We start from the raw sequence: 21611 nt of genomic DNA, 5'->3' as shown, positions 1-21611 counted from the left end.
CACTTGTAACTCAGTCTCTAAGTAAATCACTCTCTCCTTCAGCCCGTTAGTCACCGTAGTATCTTTAAACATAACATAAAATAATCCTTGTTACTTCAAAAATTATTATCAAAACAAAAGTGAAATAATAATTCTACCGATTTGACTTTTTATTTCTGTGAATACAAAGAATGATACTATGTATACTTTATTAAAAAGTACTACCAAACCCCAAATATGAACACTCATTTTCATCTTACTTTCACATAGTATGACACAAAAGACTTTTGTTTTGCATATATATTTCATATATAATATATCACATCAAACATCAGATCGGAAACTGATGTGTATGTATTTACAAGCCATAACATATAAATAAATTTCAATCTATAGTAAAACATATTTTTTCACCAAACTAGACAGAGTCAAATATGTCATATTTAATATATTTGTTTACAAAGTATGCTATTTCCCCCCTAAGTTATCAATTTAAATTAAACTAATGCTAATTTGGAGATGTTAGAATACTGGCATTTTCTAGCTCAATGTCTTCTATAACACAATTGAAATGAGACTAAAAGGAAAAAAAAGAAGAAAAATTATCTTTTATGAAACTGGGAGAGAAGAGAGGCTGTCAGATGCTTTGAAACTTGGAACAAATCAACACAGGGTGCTAGGGAGGACATTTGAGGCACACAACAGCACTGACTAAAAGTGGATCTCAACACCCTTAGGGGACCCCACAGCAATACTTTACTTGAAATACGAGACCTTGGAGTGCAGGCAGGCTTTGCAAGCCTATCCAAACACTTGGTGACATTGCAGAATGATAAGAAAAGTGGGGCTGGAAAAAAATGACCTACAGAGAGATACGCCATCCTTACCAAGAACATACTGCTAGTATGGCAGGATGAAGGAGACACACTGGGTGGCAGTCTACTCTGGAGCTGCTAATTACTGTCAGCTGAAAAGAAGTAAATTGACTGTAATTTACTACTCCCAAAATAAATAAATAACCTGGGATAAGTGAGATGTCTCTGGGAACCAGGGAGATTTTCTTGTTTCTCTAATGGGACTGCAAGCTGCAAAAGAACACTGTGTGTCATCTGCCTACCTGATGATGTTGTTCCAAATAAGCATCAGCATCTCAGATTGTAGCTTATTCCTCACTTCTATGTCATTAATACTTTTCAGGAAATAGCTGGACTGGTAAGAACATACTCTATTCAAAAATAGTAAGTAATAATTGGAAAGAACCAGCATGGAATCCAGGCATAGACAGGGCATAGATAGCACAATATACTTGTAGTATAGGGGTTAAGAGTGTGTATTCTGAACATAACACTGCCTGGGCTCAAATGCTAGATCTATGTCTTTTGATTTGAGCCACTTCTCTGCACTTTTTCCATGAATAAAATGGGGGCATATAGTAACTCATATCACTGTGGGAATACATGATGTGCTAAACATATTTGTAAAAAAAAAAAAAAAACTTAGTAGATTTACACACAATAAAAACATGTTATCGTCTCTTGATCTGTACAACTAACATTCTACTCTAGCCCACAGACATCACTTGCTGGACTACTTTGAAAGTTATTTAAATGTTCTCTACTCTTCCTACCCCACTGTCATCAGTCAGCTCATACACACACACACACACACACACACACACAAAATCAGAGGTAAAACAAAAGCTGAAAATAAAGCAAACTTTAAAAACAAAATATATTACATAAGCTAAAATGAAAGAACTAAGGCTGCACATACTTGTAATTTTAAAAATGAAAATAGGGTATGTCCATTTTTATTATGAAAAAGAGATTTTAAGAAACACTAGCAAATTTGAGTCAATAAGGTAGAAAATTAAAATAGCTGGTTAATGACTAGAAAAATATACATCAGCAATCTGATTAAAATCATAAAATCTTTTGGCTTAACAAGCATACCAATTCATAAGCAAAAGCTATAGAGAATGAATGGAGTTACAACATGAAAGTATTATGAAACTATCATATGTAATTAGCCAGTGACAAAACAAAATTGTTGGTGTGAAAACAGTATTTTTAAAAACATAGCTTTAATATATAGTGTATTAGCTTAGGTAACTAAAATCAGATAAATACTTTCCTTAAAATTGTCAATAAAATATGTACAAAACCAACATAAATTCCCCAAAGTATAACTGGTACAGATTAAACTCCTACCACCTACAAAAAAGTGGATTAAAAATTAATAACAAAAATAGTTTAAAAAAATCAAACACAAAAATCCAAATTTTAAGGTATTTTAAAGAAGAAATTTTTCTAAAAAAATTACTAGGGAGAAAGTTGTTTGACAAACTACTCAAGCTAAAATTGCAAACCAGCAAAAATAAAAATGGAAATAAGTGCAGAATTTAATAAATGGCTAAAGCAGGGGTTAAATTGTATTTCATAGTCAATAAAAGCATTAAATAAGAGAGAGAAAACAAACATTTAAGCATTTTGTTCAGAAATTAAGACAACAAAAATAATTCAAGCAAACAGAAAATACTTATGACAATAAAAATGGAAATGAATGAGTTGTAAAGTTGAAACAACTAGAAATGTTAAGGAATATGGGAGCTGGTTGTTTTAGAAATACAATAAATAGATCCAACATTAACTAACCTAATAAGGAAAAAAATCTTGATATAAAAATAAGGAATAAAAATGTGCAAGAATCATAGATACTGATTAAATAAACATTTGCAAATTAAAAAGAATTCTTTAATTTTATTCAGAGTTGATTTTTCCAGAAAAAAAATACATGTTAAGAAAATAAACAAAAAACAATGTAGAGGATTTAAAAAATCTAACCAGACCAATTACCAGAGGGAAAATAGAAAATCTTTAAAAACTTGTCAAAGAGCTACCACCCAAAAAACACTAAATGCTTACCTTCTCTTCACTGCTTTTTGTGGTTTCTTCACAATGCCAAACTTTCCCACAGTAGCAACAAGTTAATTTTCAATCATATCATTTGTTGCTAATTTGCTTCTTTGTTTTCTAAAGTAGAACTATTTTGTTTCTCTGTTTTCTTAATTCTGCAATCTACATTTTCACCTTTCTTTGCTTTTTTATCTTCACAGCTTTGTGATCTGTCATATTGAATTGATTTTCTTATTAAATATTTACAGCAACATTTTATAATAAATTATAATCTTTTTCTGAGTTACATATTTTCCAGCCTCAACTTTTCACCTGTCTTCTGCATAAATGATATATTACCTTTATTTTGTTTTCCCTTATATTTTTTTGCCTTTTACTAGTCTGTTTTTGATTTGTTCATTTTTTGTTGTTGTTTTTGTCTGGTTTACTATGGGTAGTTCTGGGCAGACAGTCTATTACCTCGATTGTAATTTGTATAAATTCTCAATCACTGCAGTTTCATTGACCCTGAAACCTCTTTTCTTTCCTCTCTCCATTATTATCTGTGTGCCCTGTGTTCTGTACCTCAGTGCAACCAAGGAGAGGAATAATTCAGTTGGAGCTCTGTGAATGCTTTATTTAAGAGAATAACTCTGTTTTTTTCCTAAAAGATTATGTTAAATGTCTTATTGAAAAGATATCCATTGTATTTGCTAATTGTTGCTTATTGCAGTTAGGCTCCTAACCTCCCACAGATGCTGGAAAACAGGCATTAATGTGCTGTCTCCATTCAAAGGGGTGACTCCCAGGTCCTTAAAAAAAGCTTTCCTGGATTGTAGAGGATTTACATCTCAAAGAGATCCAGAAAAAATTTATAATAGGGGAGTACAAGAGATAGGGAAATGGGTGGCTGGTTGGAAGAAGTTGCTATTTCATGGAAGGAACTTTTACAAAAGGAACTTTCCTGCTGAAGAGGGAGACAATGAGCAGAAACTTAATTGGATTAAGCTGTGTATGTAACATATCTGATGATTATGTTTGAACACTGAGATTGTGTGAAATACATCTGAATAAAAGTTTAGATAATTCATAACCGTCCATAAAAGCATAGAATATACCCAAAAGATAGAGAATTTGTGTTTATTTAGATACATTTTTAGCATTTCAGTTCAGTTGTGAAAAATACAGTGTCATTTATAACAATGATGTAAAAGCAATATTAGAAAACTATAGGAGTTCCAGGTCTTATTAAAGTTGTTATTCAAATATGCTTAAGCAGACATGAGATGTTGTATATATAAGCATTAGTAGTTATGAAGATGCCACTAACAAAATGTTAGATAATAACATAAATTATGAATTTTATTAAACTTTTAAATTGCTGATTTTCTAAATTTATTTCTAATAAAGTATAACATGATTTACAGAATTTCCTTTTTATATTGAAGTGCATTGCCTCTTCTGATGAGAGATAATGGTACACATTCATCTAATGAGACAAAAAAAAAAAAAAATCACTGTTTTTTCCAGAGGAAAAAATTCCATTACTTGGTGGTTCCCTAATACAGCATGATTTCTCAACTTGAAGGAGATATTTTTAACAATCTCAATGAGCTCTATTTGGATTTTCATACTTGCAGAGTTACCACCTTGCTTAGTACACAGTTCATTTAGGAAACTGAAAGGACATATGGTCTCAACAAGATTTGACTTTTATAATTTTGGGTGAATATATGAAAAAAATCAGAAATACAGTTTCTGAGATTTTTTTTTAATGGCATCATTGGACATCTCAAAACATTTTCATTGCATTTGAAAAGGATAAGCTCATCCTGAAAAAAAAAATCTAAGTTGTTTGAAGAACAATTCATCATCTCCCTTAGAAAGGAATTTAATTAAAATAATTAAAGAAAATGAGTAGGACATACTTAGTGGTTCAGCACTAACACATAGAAAGACATTTTAGTTTTTTAAAAACTTCCAGATCAATTTAATTGAAGGCCATCTTGCTACTTCTAGTTTACAAATATCGTAAGTTTTAGCATTCACAATGATTTATCTTCAAATATCAGAGTACAGAAATAAATGTTTATAAGATTGAAATTATTATTTAGAATAACCAATTGCAAAATATTGTTAAAATCAAATGGTTCTCAGGTAAATTATTCATTAGCTTTACAAACAGGTAAAAGTTTCAACATTTTAAGATATATGATTTTTATTAATAAACATATGCCTTTACCTGGTATAATTGTAGTATAGTTAGATTGTTTTTTCACATTTTCCCTTTCATCCTGAGATCCCCTGATTTTTTTAAAGTTGTATAGATTAATGTTAACTCTTTGAACAGTAGATTCTGTGGGTTTTGACAAATTTGTAGTATCATGTACCCACAAGTATAGTATCATTATTATACAAAACAATCTCACCACCCTAAAAAAAAAACCCCTGTGCTTCTCCTATTCAAATCTTCCATCACTACACTGAAACTTCTCATATCCAATTTTATTTGACTGTATAGTTCCACATCTAGAACTGTTTAGAAACATCTTTTGTGATGTGGGGGAGAAAATAAACTTTCCTCTACCTTTGTAGTTTCTTCTGGCTGATCTAAGAGTTAAATTGACATGAGAGATTGAGAGGAAAAAATCAAATTTAATTAAGTATGTTTGGGAGTTTCATAAGAATATGGGGCCAAGGTCAAGTTAGGCAATTAAAACTTATTTGCCATTTAAGAGAAGGAGAAGGGTAGGAGTTTGGGACTTCAGAGGGAAGGAAGGCAATTTACAGGAAGATGCAAAAAAACAGATGTTTGGTAAACATGTTTGCTGGGCCATGCATAAAGTCCCTCTCTAGGACACAAAGAGGACTTTTGTCAGAAAGGCCTTGCTAAGCTTCCCCCAGTCTACCACACCTAGTTCATTTTATACTTCAGTTGCCTATGGTGACAGTTCTTCTTCTTGAAACAGGCCTTTTATCTAAATTATTGTAGATAATTAAGGTGAGAGGTAAAATCTCTACCTGACTCTTGTTTTTTTTTTTTCCTTTAAAAACAATCAGCCCAAAATAATCTTCAAGCCAAAGAGACATATTTAGGAGTGGCAAGTTTTGTTACCCTGAAGTGGAAAGTCAGGAACCATTAAATGATTTTATGTGAGAGGATAATATGCTCAGAGTTGAATTTAAATACCACACTTGCACAGTGGGGCATTCAAGAGAATTCTGAATGGCTAAAGTCTAGACAATATATGATGACAGTCTAAATTATTAGAATTGAAAACAGATTGAAAGGGGATTAATGATATGCAAGAATTCAGAAATACTTCGAAATTAAAAGCAGGACAATTTGATGGCTGATGTGCACTAGTGCATTGGGTCTTCGTTGCTACACACGGGCTTTCTCTGTTTGCGGCGAGCAGGAGCTACTCTTCATTGTGTTGCATTGCACAGGCTTCTCATTGTGGTGGCTTCTCTTGTTGCGGAGCATAGGCTCTAGGTGCGTGGGCTTCAGTAGTTGTGACACATGGGCTCAATAGTTGTGGCTCACGGGCTCAATAATTGTGGCACATGGGCTTAGTTGCTCCACGGCATGTGGTATCTTCCAGGGGCAGGGATTGAACCCACGTCCCCTACATTGGCAGGTGGATTCTTAACCACTGCACCACCTAGGAAGTCCAGTCATGTTATCCTTATTTCATATTTAACACACAAATTAGTCACTAATTGTTGGAAGACAAATTTAAGACGGGACATTCTGAATACTATCTTTGAAGGGGTTTCTTGTTGAATACCTCCAGTGATAGGAAACTCTATGTTCCCCATGGTTATACATTTCACTCTGGGATAATTGTAATTAATAAAGTATTCTTACTGCATTCAACACTGTAATTGTCCTCCACTTATACAATTGGTACCAGATCAGCCTAAACTCCAGGGCCACATAAGACAAATTATATTTCGTCTTCCACAATTCCACTCTCTCCTGCTTTCCTTTAAAAGTGTGCAAAACCCTAGACATACATACTTTTCAGCCAACACTCCCATTGTCTTGTTTGGATGAAAGAAATTTTTGGCTCTTTCTTGTGTTTCTACAGTGTCAATTGCTGACAGTTGAGCCTGCTTACACAAGAGCAAGTGCAACTTTCAGATCAGGGCTGTAAGCACAGCATGAGGGTGAGTCCTTCACAGTCTGCCTTTCCTGGGATTTTCAGTACAGCCCACTCAGATGCTCTTCACAATTGTGCAATGAAGGGGAAATCCGCATCTGTTATCCTCCTCCTGTTCATGCTGCATCAAGTAGAACACTACACATACCCTCCCCTTTTCCAATTCCATTTTTGTTTTTTTTTTTTTTGTTTGTTTTTTTTTAATTTTTGCTCAGCTATCCAAACCATAAAGATGCAGCTAGAATGGATGGCTAAAATGATAACAAGTTGATTTGCAATGAATCGTTTGTTTTATGCACATTTTTTTTACCCTACATGCAGATCACAAGGCAAATGAAAGAACAATCAAATGGAAGACTCAAACAGGGGATAGACATGCATGAACATTAACACTAGTGTTCAAGTAGCCAGATCAACAAGTATTAGATCACAGGAAAGTAAATCAGAAAGCAAGACAGGTCTTGACTATGTAGATATATACATTTCTTGTTTTTTTTTGTTTTGTTTTTTTTTTTTTTCAGTTTGTTTGGGTCCCTCTTTTATTTCTTTTTTGTCTCTTCAGTGAAATTTTGCTACACTCAAATACAAGTAAAAGAGCAAAAGTGAAATATGTAGTTGGGGGCAAAGCCTTTAAGATAAAAAACAAAACAATTGAAAAAGATACAGCATACATACATACATTTTTATTGGGCTGAAGATTCAGGGATAGTGACTATTTAATGGAAATCACTTCATAGACCCATGATTTCAGTGCCTGTTTTATCTTTCCTTGCTTGTGTCTTTTTATTTTTCCAACTCTAATTGAAATTTTTCTTCTAAATTCCCAACATGTTTATATATAGTATTAGTTACTGTGTAGCCTGCTAGCATTGTGTCCAGTAATAATGTGCATTCTCAGTTTACTATCAGACTAGCTATGCCTGTTGCAAATTTGAGAAAGAAAATATATTTTCAAAGAGAAAGGCCATAGACAATGGTACAGTCGGATATTCCACAATATTCACCTTTTTACCCTTTCCATTGGTAAAAATAATTACAGGATATTTTTTTGGAATATATTGCAGCACAATTATCTCATTTGTTTAAAGTTCCCCTTCTTATCAAATTAGTTATTTGCATAATTATAAGATGCAGCACTATAGCCACTCACATTCCTTTAAAATGTAGATTGTCAGGGGTTTCTTGGGTACACAGGCACTGGAATTAGGCCATAGCAACAGGAGAACCTTTAGCTCAAGAAGAGCATTTGACAACTGCCATCCTTGTGTTCAAACACTTCCAGAAATTTCAGGTTTCAAAGCAACGAGAAGCACACTGTGTACAGTTTATCTAATTAGCAGGATACCTGCTAGTTTGGTTTATTAACCATCTGTCAGTACTTTTATTCCTTAAAATAGCTTTCACAAAAATTAAAACATATATTACTTGGCTGTTTTCAATTTCAGTGGTACTAATACTTGACATTTTGTTTTGCTGTGATAGCTATTTCCTGAGAGTATTAAGTAATAATTTTGTAGACAGATTCAAAAAGTAAGCAAAAACACAACTTGAATATATAATTGTGTGTGTCTGTGTGTATGTATCCTTAGAGAGAGTCATTCTGTTTTCCTCTTTTTCCATAAAAAATAAAGTGTACATAAATGCATTAATTTGGTCCATTAAATCTTATATAATCAAATGGCTCATTCATTTTAGGAAGCAGAGGCTATGCTAAACAATGGTTACAAGCAGGCTCCCTGGAGGAAGACAAACCTGGGTTCAAACCCAACTCATAACACTTGTGTTGCCTTGGGCTGGTTACACACTGAACCTCTGGTTCTTCATCTTTAAAATGTGAATTCTAATAGCACCAGCCTCGTAGTGTTGCTCAATGAATGCTGTTTTCTGTGTTTATGTTCACTGAGTTCTGAGCACAAGCACTGTGTACATTTAAAAATAATAAAGCATAACTGGATATTTGACATTTGATTTTTTTTAAAATTTTATTTATTTATTTATTATTTTTGGGGGGATACACCAAGTTCCATCATCTGTTTTTATACACATATCCCCGTATTCCCTCCCTCCGTCGACTGGATATTTGACATTTGATTTTCAAAACAAAAAGAAAGGTAAAATACTTATAGCACTTCATTCTATTGGTGTTTAAAATATATGTTAGTGTATTTTTTTTTTTATTTTACATGCCTGAAGGCCCAACCAACAAGGTCTTAACACATTGGGTTAAAACCTCATGTAAGCAAGAAGTCAGGAGGTATATTATTACTGGCATTGGTTCAGCAGATCGGAGATACCATCAGGGTTTTCTATATTTATGTTTTACCATATTAGGATTTGAATTTCTGCTCTTCTGTTTCGTAATCTCATGGTTGCACAATTACTCCTTCCATTGAAATCACCACATCCATGCTCAAAGAAGAAAGAGGGGTTGACTGTGCAGGGTACCATCACTTCTCTTCCTCTTTCATCAGGAAAACAAATGTGTTCCCACAACCCTTCCAAAGACTTTCGCTGATGTCTCATTGGCCATATTTGTGTCTGATGATTCCTCCAAGGTGCAAGGCAGTTGGGAAAGCAAGTATTCAGTGGAGGATTGTGATCCCCACAATGTTGTTATGGTTATGTTAGCGGGAAAGAACTGAAGGAATTGGCATCAGATGAACTCCTTTAGTAGACACTGTAGTCGTCATCATGAGAAACAGCAGTATTTTGTTAGACTTCCACACACTCATTTTGTAGTTTAACATTTATTGTTTTAAATTAAATTACATATGAAAAAGTAGCACCATTAGCTTTTTATTACTTAGGACCTTCGACGTTTTAATTTGGTTCTAGTAGAAGAGGTTATGTATGCTGCAGTTAGGATTTTTATGAGGGGGGTGTTTGTGTGTGTGTGTGTTTCTCATTTGCCTCAAAAAAGTAAAAAATACAAAAATAGGTGGGCAGAATGCCACATGAGGAACTGTCCCCCATCTCATTTCATTCCACACTTCCCCATGCTCATTGCGACTTTCTGTTTCTGTACTCATCCTCACTCAAAGGTCTTTACAGTTGTTTTTTCAGTCTGAGACATTTCTCCTCCATGCTCCTACGTTATTTAATTCATTTAGCACCTAGTTAAGTCAAGCACGTTGCTTTATTTTTCTGCCTTTAATCACTGAGGTCTTTTTTTTTTGATTGGTAAAATAAATTAATCAAATTTAAAGAGAAGTAAAATTGTGAGTACTTGGCTTGTAGCCAGTAATTAAATGAAGGAAAAAGAAAGTAAAATTCCTACTGAATAAAAACTCATGGAAAACTAATAGCATTGCATGTCCAAAGAATATGTGCCTAACCAATACATGACAATCCCAGGGAAGTTCTGGAAATTATTTTCTCTAATGAAAAAGTAGATTGTTTTCAACTTGGTGAAATAATTGAAATGTAATTATATACTAAACATTTTACTAATTGCAAATCACTCACACAGTGATAAAATCAACACCACTTTGGATATGTGGCTTAATCTATTATTTAAGTTTCTCTAATTGCATTATTCATCTACTTTTCTATTTTCTGTATTTTATCTCGAGGATGATAGCTCTCCATATGATTGTCTCTCATTATTTCTGAGATACTATTATTGTTTTTGTAATTTAATTGCTTCACTTATTTTGCCCTTTTTATCGTAGCCAAAATATCAAACTATTATATATACGTATGTATGTATATATATATTTAATATCACGTTTTTCCCCTTGAGTACTCTGCTATGCAAGAGCTATGTAGTACCCCCCAGCCCTACCCCCCATCCCCACCACTAATCATTTTAAGGAGGCAGAGCGTTTGGAGGAAACTGTTAATCTTACCAAACCATCTGTCTTCATTTCCATCATCGTTCACTGGTGTCTTACCGTTTGAATCTCCTTCCTCCACCTGCTACTCCTGGCCCCTTTTTACCTCTGAGAATCCATTCTTGGCTATGCCAACCTCCCTCTGCACAAATCCCGTGGCTTCACTTATCTTCTCTAGTATGACTTTTAATTCTGTAACCTAACTCTGATCTGAGTGCCAGATTAATGTTCACCACTGATGCAAAAACAATTTGCTGTTTAATTGTATACATCATCTTCAATTCAGCATTCCCAAAGCTGGTCTTCCCTTATCTTTATAAGCGTAGTTATTTCCCCACTTTTAAATTTCTGTCAACTGCACGTGTATTCATGTGCTTATCTATGTATGCAAACTGCTAGTTGTAATGACTTCATCCCTTTATTTCATCATGGTTGCAAATTGTTTCTTGTTAACCTTATCCTTCAATATCATCTAATTAGCACTACTAAACACAAGTTTCTTTTCCCCTAGATTAAAAATCAATTTTTTTCAGCTTCCCAAGTCTCAGTCTCTTCCTGATCCCTTTCTTCTTCCCCCTCCCCTTTTCTCTCATTTTCTTCCCTCTTCCTCCCCGTCCCCCTTCTCATCCGTCCCCTTCCCCACCCATCACACTCCCCCCTCCCAGTCTTCTTCCTTCACCTCCTCCCCGTTATCCTTCTCCTCTTCCTCCTCCTCCCCCTCTCCCTTCTCTTCCTCCACCTCCTCCTCCTCTTTCTTCTTCCTCTTCTTCTCTCTCTCTCTCATATATATTACACATTCAGAAGATTAATTCTAAAATAATTCAGCTGGATCTGGTATATGTACCCAGTGATCTCCCTCCCTACTACTCATCTAATAATTTACACAATCTTTAACATCCTGTGAAACTAATATGTGAGGTAGATTACGTATAAATTCTAATTTATATGGGCATATATAGTCAGCCTGAGATGGGAAGTTACTTCCAGATCCAAGGCACAAGTAGAACTGCAAGCCTCTTGGAGTGAATGCACCATGCTGAAGGAGTCAGATATGAGAGTGAGAGTCCATAGTGGAGGCTATGGATCAGAATTGGGTCATGATCCTGGGAACAATGTAGATACTAGAATAGAAACTATAAGGGTTCTATGAATAAATTGGAATGATTGTTATTAAATTATCCTACTCTACAAAGTCAGGTGAGCAAGAAATATCCCACAATATGTTTTAATTTGTTAATGAATGCATTCAAGTATTTTCCAGCAAACCAATGAGGAATTTTTTTTAAGATTTATTTTATTATTTATTTATTTATTTATTGGCTGTATTGGGTCTTTGTTGTTGCGTGTGGGCTTTCTCTAGTTGCTGCAAGCAGGGGCTACTCTTCATTGCAATGCATGGGCTTCTCATTGTAGTGGCTTCTCTTGTTGCAGAGCAAGGGCTCTAGGCCTGCAGGCTTCAGTAGTTGTGGTGTATGGGCTCAGTAGTTGTGGCTCAGAGGCTCTAGAGCACAGGTTTAGTAGTTGTGGTGCATGGGCTTAGTTGCACTGCGGCATGTGGGATCTTCCCGGACCAGGAATCGAACCCGTGTCCCCTGCATTGGCAGGCGGATACTTAACCACTGTACCACCAGGGAAGTCCCCAATGAGGAATTAATTTTCAGTCATTATTGGGGTTTCCTCTTTCCAATAAAAGGATTCTAGAGAATGTGTTTTCCTTCCTGTCATTGATCTATTGTAATATAACCAAGCCTAGAGCCTGAACAGCTACTTAAATTGAGGAAAGGCAAAACATGGGAAGAACATACATAACTTGATACAGGTTTCCCCCACTATCTGAAGGTAGGGTGTTTCTATGAAACCTTTTGTAAGCTGAAATGGTTTAAAGTGCAGAAGCAATTACCTTTGGACACATCTTGCTAAAAGATGCACAAAATAAATTGAGATAAAGCACAGATGCTCACACAGATCAAAGCTATAGTGGCTTGATACTGACATGCTGAGTGTAGTTCCTGGGAAGGATCGTAGCAGTGCCACTCTGCTGGGGGTGTGCCCTGAAGTACTACATATAAGTGTTAATGACCTTGAAGTCTGGGCTTTTCAAGTGTTCAAAGAGTCACTGTCGTATTTTGGCTTTAGGTAATTTACAACTCTGTTCAATTTTGCTACTGTGCCTTCAGTAATAGTCACGGGTGCCATCTCACAAGTCAGGAGTTTCACTTCTGGAGCCTGGGTGGTGGGGCTACAGTTCTGATAAAAAGTTGTTTCTATCAGAGGCAAAACATCTTCCTCTCAGCCTATTTTAACATATAATCTCAAGTCACACGTTATATTTCCAGGCTTGGGATAATATTATTATATTATTATTATTATTTCCTAAGCTTCTGGAAACTTGGGTGACTATATGTCTTCCTCTTCAGAAATAAATTCACTTCATTTTCAGGAATGTATAGAGTTAAACTGATTTTTTTTTTGGGGGGGGTACACCAGGTTCAATCATCTGTTTTTATACACATATCCCCGTATTCCCTCCCTTCCTTGACTCCCCCCCCCCTCGAGTCCCCCACACCCTCCCCGCCCCAGTTCTCTAAGGCATCTTCCATCCTCGAGTTGGACTCCCTTTGTTATACAACAACTTCCCGCTGACTGTTTTACAGTTGGTAGTATATATATGTCTGTGCTACTCTCTCGCTTCGTCTCAATTTCCCCTTCACCCCCCGCCCCCTCCCCCTCCCATACCTCGGAGTTAAACTGATTCTTAAAAATCATCTCTCTGTCCTTTCTGTATTTATATCTTCTTGGGGACCAGCAGTAAATTAATCTTTGTAGCAAATACTAAGATTGCGTTTTGCTGCTTTCTTACTTTTGCTGACCAACCTATATCTGTTCAGGACTATTAAGGCTTTCTGGAAAACAAAGTCAAATTCTTCTATTCACAAACCTTTGTTATTTCCCAGATTGTACTGGTCTCACTTCTGCAACAAAATTTTCATCAGTGTCATGGCCTTTTGCTCAAAATGAATTGTCTAGATGTGGCAATGCCTCCACTTGAAGGTATGGGGTTGTATACATGTGTTAGTCATCTTAGAGTCTTAGTCATATCAGTCAGTCCCCTCATGAAACAGAAGTGTGAGTCAAAAATATCAGGTGAACTAAAATATCTATACTTTTATTTAAATCACCTTAAATCCATTATCCAGGTACTTAGTACATTTCACAAAAAACTAGCGAAATTCCTCTTATTTTTTAAAGCATCAAAACACATTTCTCTGATATTTGGGGCAGAGTTAAGCACCGCTCCAACACACACACACACACACACACACGCCACCCCCAAATGAACAAGATAAAGAGGGCAACTGTAACTGTTTCATCCAGTATATTTTAAAACATTCTGACAAGCCATCATAGAATTAATGGGAGGGAGATCTTTTGTGGTATAAAATTGAAAAGACGGAAGCCAGTAGTGGCAGAAGCCAGGTTCCTGAGGCCAGAAGCAATGCAGCCCAAAATGATTAATGAGCAGTCACCAAGTTATCCCTCGGGGACTTAAGAAATACTTGAAGGTTCTTTGCAAAGCACTGGATTCTTGCATAAGCATGTAGGATCTAGGTCCAGCAAAATTTGTGTTTAAACGTTAAGATGGGAGCTTCCGTCCTGTTATGCTGGAAGTCTGAATACTTTTGGATTAATGTGCAACATAAAGTGTCGTCTTAACTTTGTTACCTTGGGCAAATTTTTTAACTTTTTAAGATTCAGTTGCTCTTTTCTTATAAAAGAATAAATAACGTGTGAAGTGCCCAGTACATGTTCTATAGCCACTTAAAAACTCTTAGTTCCTTCTCTCCCTTCTTGTTCTCAAACACCAAGGCCATTTCCCTCTCCATGTCTTTGTTCTTGTCTTTTCTCCTTCCTCTTAGTATCTTCATGTCCCTTTATGCTTTCCAGCTGAAGTGATTATAAGTACAGGCCTGTTTGGCTTCATTTATCTTGTGAACTATACTTCAGTAGCATTACTCAGCTCACATTAATCGACTGGACCATGAACTATACTCTGAAATAATAGGCAATTATTTTCAACATGGCATCTTTTGGTAGATTGTTTTATCCCTGTTTTATATTAGCAACATATTAGTTTACGGCGCAGGAGCTCATTAGGTCACTGAGAGTAGGAATTATGTTTGCTGTTCCACTTGCTAAAGTGCCTAGATCAGGGCCGACCATTTAGCTGACAAGGCCATAAATATGTGGACACAAACACAGGCAAATACGCACAGAGAGAAACCAAAACAGTACCTGTTAGTTGTATTGAATTTAATGGGATTGTACCGAAGGCTGAGGGTGGAGGGGTGATTTTTGCTAAATACCTGCTTTGTTACTGTTCAAAACAATCTGCATGTACTGTGTAACTAAGGCTTCACCATAACCAGGTAGAATAATTTTGTCTTCATTCTAAAAATAGAGAGAAACTGAAAATTAAAATTTTTCAAACACACAATTTATAATGGTTAATTTTTTAATTTTTTATTTTTGACCATGCTATGCAGCTTGTGGGATCATATTTCCCCAAACAGGGATTGAACCCAGGCCCACAGCAGTGAAAGCACAGAATTCTAAACACTAGATCACCAGGGAATTCCATATAATCATTTATTTTATGTCAGCTTGGCTAGGCCATGGTAACTAGATGTTTGCTAAAACATTACTCTGTATATTTCTGTGAAGGTATTTTTAAAATGAGATTAATATTTAAATCAGTAGATTTTGAGTAAAGCAACTTACCTTCCATACTGTGAATGAACTGCATTCAATCAACTGAAGACCTTACTAGGGAAAGACTGACTTCCCCAAGCAAGAATAAATTCTGTTAGCAGACTGCCTTTGGACTTGAACTGCAACTCTTCTCTGGGGTACTAGCCTGCTGGCCTACCCTATAGTTTTGGACTTGCCAAGCCTCCATAATAGCGTGAGCCATTTTGTTTCAAATCTCTCTGTCTATCTATCTGTTGATCTATCTATCTACAAACAAACACACACATCTTGTTGGTTCTACTATAGTATTTTATATTCAAAGAGGAATTTTAACCAAAGTTTTTTAAACCTCATTATTGAACTATAATTGACGTATAAAAAACAGTACATATTTAATGTATGCAACTTGCTGAGTGTGGAGATAAGATACATCATTGAAAGCATCCCTGCAATCTATGCCATAAATGTATACATCACCAGAAAAGTTTCCTACTGGACTTTTTATTTACTTGTTTATTTGATAAAAAAATTAACATGAGTTACCCTCTTATCAAATCTTTAAGTCTACAGTACAGTCTTGTTAACTGTAGGCACTATTTTGACCAGTAGCTCTCTAGGACTTATCTTTCATAAGTGAAATTTTGTACCCTTTGACTAATATGAAACCAAGGTCCAAGTTCATTGCATTATATCTTCTGCCACAGAGATTCCTTTAAAGCATCTTATTATTAACTTAAGAAGATATGAATAATTCCAGGAGGAATATGTTAAAATATTTACAATTTAGCAAGGGGATCCTCAGAGGACAGGTAACTCAAAATGAGAAAATTAATAGAAGGAGCTATAATCTTAGATAGACTGTGAAGAATATTTCATGTTTACATACATGTAGAAGGAAGGAAAATAATATTCCATTTGTAGGAAAATAGAAAAGATCAAATATGAAGATCTATAGATACTATTTAAGAAACTATGCATATGTCCTCATGGCAAAATCAAAGATAAATGAAACGAGTTTATATTAGTAGGAGGTAAGGTTTGAATAATATTCAGTATTCTAGATGAACAGTGATTGAAGCCTAAGCTAAGAGATTCATAATGATTTTATCAGGAGGAGCTGAAAAGGTTGATCTTTCATGACAGCAATTCACATATTAAAAAATCTTCAAATTTGTTTTTATAATACATATTTATTATGCTTTAAATGTTGACAGTTTTTATACTTGCAAATGGTGTCATCTCAGATGCATAGCAGAGGTCAAGCCACTTGACTGTAAAAGAGCTAAAGTGTTAATACTTTAAATAACTTGATTATTGATTATCGATTATTTTTTACTATAAAAGTAGTGTATGTTTATTATGGAAGTTGTATAATTGTATCAAAGGTTGGAATTAAGGAACTAGGTCAGAAAAAGAGTGGTGGTGGGTAGGAGATTATTTGGAGCCTCAGAGACAAATGAGTAGCTCTGATCAGAGGGGAGATGGGACATGACACAGATTCAGAAATCACTCTAACTGCTGTTCTGAGAGTAGCCTCTAGGTGGAGCAGGGAAGAAGCATGGGGACCAGCTAGGAGTCTAAAGCAATAGAATAGGCAAGAAAAGATGATGGTAGTTTGGACCATGATGGTAGCAGTGGATATATGTTATTAGATTCTAGATATATTTTTAAATGGCTTTCACAGTATCTTTTGGCCTAATTGAATGTAAAAAGTGAGAGGGGTGAGTCAAGGGAAACTATAAAGGTTTTCTTTTTTGGCCTGAGTAACTATAAGTTGTTGGTATTATACTCAGAAGAGGAATATTGAGAGAAAAGCCACTAGGTTTGGGGGAAGCAGAATGTTCAGTCATTTTTTTTGGTGGGATTTTCTATGTTTACTTACCCATTACACATCCAAGTGAAGATGTCATTTCCCTACATAAGTTGAATTCAAGGAAGAGGTCCTACATATATTAATTTACAAGTCTTTAGCATAGCTATGGCATTTACAGCCATGAGATTAGCTGAGAGTATATAAAGAGTGAGAGTAAACAGAGGAGAGACTTCCTCTAACTGATATGGGGCACTCCTAAGTGCCCTCTAACCCTAAGGTAAGGCACATGAGAAGGAAATACAGCAAAGGGTGAAAAGTAATGCAGATTGAGGCAGGAGGAAAAACAAAAGTGATCAGGTTGCGAAAGTCAAGTGAAGAAAGTTTGAGAAGATAATATTGTATCATATATTAGAAATTTGCTAAGCGTAGATCTTAAACATTCTCAACACGCATACACAGGCACACACACACAGCTAAATATGTGAGGTGGTGAATGTGTTAATCATGTTGATCATGGTATCATTTCACAATGTATATGTGTATCAAATCATCGCACTGTACTCTTTAAATATACACAATTCTATTCTTCAGTTATTCCTTAATAAAGCTGTGAAAAAAATGCATAGTATGCTCCCCATGGGTCAAAGTAGGATGTGAATTGAGAACTGACCATTGGTTTCAGTAATCTAGAGATCACTAGCAATTTTCTAAAAATGTATTACAAAAGAGACCTGGGATGAAAGAACAAATGACGTGAGTCTGGGAGAGAGCAGGAAAAAAAGGTATTGGTTCATAGATAATTCTTTCAAGAAATTTTGTTATGAAATGGACTAGAGGTATTGGACAATAACCAGATGACACTTTGAGGTTACGAGAGTTTATTTGCTTGTTTGTTTGTTTTCCTAAGATAGCTTTTTAATGGTATATAATTTGTGGCAAGTCTGTATTTTAAGAAAAAATATGACATAGAAGAGAGAGAGGATAATTTACTGAAGTGATGACCACACAGGGATGATAGAGTATCAGGTACTAATGTATTTATTGACTTCATTTTGAAATTTAACTATTTTACTTGAGTTTGAATAAAACCATTTAAACAATTTGAGCAATTCTCTGGGTATAATCTTAGCCCCACTACTAAGTCATTGAGCAGAATGTGGAGAAGAGGTGCACGTGTAAAGAGATGGGCCGAAGGTAGGAGGGAACTGAAAGGAAGATGATATATAGGTACAGAAGCCAATTGATAAGGCCATATGGAGATTCTTTTAATTAATATTCAGTAATGTATGCCTAATATTTTACTTTAATTTCATATCGTGTACTATTATAAATGCTGCAACATCCTTATAGCTGAAATATTTTCCTCATCATTAATGATTTCTTAGAAGTAAAAGATTAATCATTTTACTTCTATAAACAAATACATTCATTTTTTTCTTAACTTTTTGAATGTATTGAGAAATAGATACAGAATTCTTCTTAGCAAAATAAAAGATGTACCTTGGTTTTTAATCTACTTTTTTTACATTTGGGGTGGATACTTATGCTGAGTCATCTACAGTTAACATGAAATGAGCCATAAATAAACAAAAACAAACTTCTATATAATTTCACTGTATTGAAATATATAATTTCACTGTATTGAAAGACTAGTGTACTGCAACAAAAATATAAAAGACTTATGATTCATTCAAATGCAGTTGTTCTATTGTGAAGTGGCAATTAACCATGGAAACGAAGTTTTCATTTTGACCTCTTCATTTCAATTTCATACTGGTATAATTAAGACCTTGAGCTCAGTTGTGCCAACAGGGACTTTTGTCAACGGTTAAGACAAAAATCAGTCTTTTGTTAAATATATGCGTGTGGTTAGAATTATAATTATGCATGATTTCATTACTTGAAGCACCTTAAAGAACTGATAAGAGACTTGAGAAACAGCTGTCTGTGTATGTTCTGACACAGTGACATCAATATTGCAGCTTTTCTGTTTTAAAGTGTTTTGCATAACTAGAGGTTCATGGGATATTGTGGATTAGGATGTGGGAAATGAACTGCAAGTTAGAGATTGCCAGGCGATATTAAATATTAAGGGTCTAGAGATCATAATCTCTTTAGATTGCAGGTACTTAAGAGGGTGTTAAAAAAAGTAATAGCCTGAAAATTGTTAAAATATTTAGGTTGTTAACTATTGTACTTTGAGATTATAGAGAAATGTGTGAAGAGTTAAGAGATAATGTTGCAGAAATCAGTCCGTTGAGAAACCAAGCACCACACTCAGAGGGTTGCAGAACTCAGGTTTATTAAGCTGGCGGCCCCAGACAAGCTAATGCTCCAAAGTTCTGGGCCCCGAACTCAGGGTGAGCTTTACTTTTATAGTGCACTTGTTTACAAAGCAAGGAAGTTTCCAAACAGAAACTTACAAGAGCAGGTGCAGAACATTCCATTTTTTAGCAAAACATCTTAAAGTTACATCGGATCACTAGGTCATCCTGGTTTCTTTTTTCTCGGCACAGCAAGCATATTTCACAAAATAAGAATAAGAGTTATTTTTAGCTGAGTGCAAGTTTCTAATTTTCCTCTTCAATCCCCCCTCTTGATGCTCCTTAAATCTTATAAGGCATCAACCTCTTGATCTTCTAAGCCCAGGGGATGATAACCTCTTAGGGCTAGGAGGTGTGCGGTGGCCCTCCTATCCGCGGTGGCCTTAGCTGGGCTGGAAACTATCCTCATGAATAATGGCAAGAGGCAAGGTAAAAGGAGACAGGTCCCAAGGAAGAGTAGGACTATCCCCACAAGAGTTTTGAATCCCCCTAGGTAAGAAAACCAACCCCCAAATAGCTCTCCGGGATTCCATCCCTTCCAAGTCTGGACTGGGACATGAGCTATTTTAGTCATCTTGTCGGTTATTTCCTCTATAACCTTACCCTTATCATCTGTCTGTAGGAAGCAGTTACTGAGATTGAACTTCCCACAGATGCCCCCCTCTGCAGCCAGTAAGTAATCTAGGGCCAGGTGATAAATAAATAAATAATTAATAAATAAAATAAAATAAAATAAATAAAATAATAAATAAATAGCATTATGCATCTTGGTTTGTTGTCCTGCCAACAAATTAAGAGCCTTGGCCATTTCATTAGTAATGATTTCAGCCACTGCCTGGAGCCGGATAATTCTGTTAAGCATGTAAATTGGGGTTCGGTAGCCCCAGGACCCATCTTCTGCCCAAGTGGCTGGCCCATAATGTTGGATTATGGGTTCAGGAGGCCACTCATCATCTTTCCAGTTCCCAATCTGTAGAGGCCTGTGCTTCCTGGTGAGGCCTCTGCTTTCATAAACTGGGACCCCTAATGATTCACCTTGGGCTAAGGGAAGTAGGAAAAAGGAGGGGCGGATAGTCCCCAATATGCATGCCCCTGACCAACTGGCTGGCAAGACTGAATATGCGTTAGCCCCACAAATCCAATATAATCCTTCTGGAGCAGGCCACTGGCCTTCGGTGGATAAGTCATTCCATCTGGTCTTTAAATTGGGGAAGCTTGCTAGAGGGTGAGGATTGGGCTGTGTATAGCTTGGGCTTCCCCACCAGTCAGAAGTATGAGTAGTTGTATTATAGTGTTTTGGGCCTAAGCCAGTGAGGTTTCCTAGTGGAATATTGAATAATGGGCCCCACCGCGCCAGGCAGTTCCTGCCGATTATGGAAGTCTTTAAATGCCAAACCCCAACCCTGGTTTTCTTGAATTCCCCTGAGTTGTTGAAGGGTCTCTGGGGATCTAATTCTTTAGCTTCCCAGGGCCATTGGTCTCCCATATTAGTTCCTCAACACACATAGCAAGAAGTAATCATCAATGTCTGGGCTATGGTTTCTGCTAGGGCTATGAATAGGTTTTTAGTTTTGACTGAAATAGGTGGAGGACCACTTTCTATCTCTTCATAAAAAGAATGGAAGAGCTTGTGTGTAGAAGCCTGGAGTGGAACAGAAATACTCCGAAAACCCAACACAGCTCCTGGGTCAATACCCCGCCCATTGATATAAATACCGATTTTGAGACCATTTTTCCATTTTGAGTCTCCGGGGTTGAAGATAGTGAAATTGACAGGATTACACGTCCCTAGTTTGCAATTGGGGCCAACAGTTTCTTTCTGAAGGAGAGCTGTCTTGCTTTGACTCTCCCAG

The 21611-nt window shown here is 35.9% G+C and overlaps 1 protein-coding gene across 2 annotated transcripts in view; it reads left to right on the top strand.

The window, feature by feature from the left end:
- Positions 1-21611, top strand: part of LUZP2 (leucine zipper protein 2) — a 494920-nt gene that overhangs the window by 117566 nt on the left and 355743 nt on the right. The window lies entirely within an intron of this gene.

The sequence above is a fragment of the Hippopotamus amphibius genome, chromosome 9 (assembly GCF_030028045.1).
Source record: "Hippopotamus amphibius kiboko isolate mHipAmp2 chromosome 9, mHipAmp2.hap2, whole genome shotgun sequence".
Taxonomy (NCBI): domain Eukaryota; kingdom Metazoa; phylum Chordata; class Mammalia; order Artiodactyla; family Hippopotamidae; genus Hippopotamus; species Hippopotamus amphibius.
The sequence above is the reverse complement of the archived record's forward strand: the minus strand, read 5'-3'. Positions and strand labels throughout refer to the sequence as shown.